The following is a 969-nucleotide window of genomic DNA, read 5'->3' as shown; positions in this document are numbered from 1 at the left end:
CTATTGGCACATCAGTGTGTGGGATTGACTCTCAGGATGACTGGCTCTGGTGTTTGGCCATGTCCACAGCTTATGTGCTGCTGTGTGGGGGTCTTACCCCATGAAGGATGATTCACCCCAGTGAGCCTTGATGCCTATTGAGACCACCCATTGGGTGTGCCACTTGTGGGGATAATTGGGTGATGCTTTGTTGTAGTCTGAAGCCAGCCTCAAAGTTTGCTGGTTCTGGGACCTCTTGGGAGGGGTCCAGTGCAGGCCCAGGTCAGCTACTGCCTGTGACTGGCCAGGGACTACCTGGTAAGAACTACAACATGATCTTTGGTTGGTTGCTGCTGGTGCTAAACCTGGAGGTGCTTCGGGGAGGCCACACTGCAAACCAAGGATGGCTGCCATCAGAACCAGGCCTAGAATGGCTCCATAAAAATCCAGGCTACCCCAAGGCTTGCTGCCACCTGCCAGCTCCCATAAGTTTCAGCTTCTGATAAGGCCTCCTGCAGTATGCATGTTGGATGTGGCAGGGCCTCAAGGAGGCAACAGAGTGGGATAATTTGTGGTCACTAAATTAATGTAGATTCTTGCTTGTTGCTAGTGCTGAACCTGGAGCTACTTAGCAAAAGTCTCAGAGCACACCGAGTCCAATCACTGCCTGCCTGGGGCCCTCAGACCCCAGTAGTTGTCCAAGAAAGAATGCAATATGGGCAGGGTTGACTGCTTGCCAAGAATGTGCCTTCAGCATTGGTAGAGCTGGGTGAGATGGGGCCCCAGGTGTCACCAGGGTGGAGTGAATGGAGTTCACCAGACAAGTTCAGGTTGATAGTTGGTCATGTCGGGGAGGACTCAACACAGGAAAGATGATGCCTTCTGTTGGCTGAACCAGAGGAGAAGCCCACACAGGGAAAATGGTGACCATCCCTCCAGTCCTCACACCAAAGCCATAGCTCAATTTCTCCCCATGTCTCTGATTTCTCT

The sequence above is a fragment of the Hipposideros armiger genome, unplaced genomic scaffold (assembly GCF_001890085.2).
Source record: "Hipposideros armiger isolate ML-2016 unplaced genomic scaffold, ASM189008v1 scaffold_896, whole genome shotgun sequence".
Lineage (NCBI taxonomy): Eukaryota > Metazoa > Chordata > Mammalia > Chiroptera > Hipposideridae > Hipposideros > Hipposideros armiger.
This window is presented reverse-complemented; position numbering follows the sequence as displayed.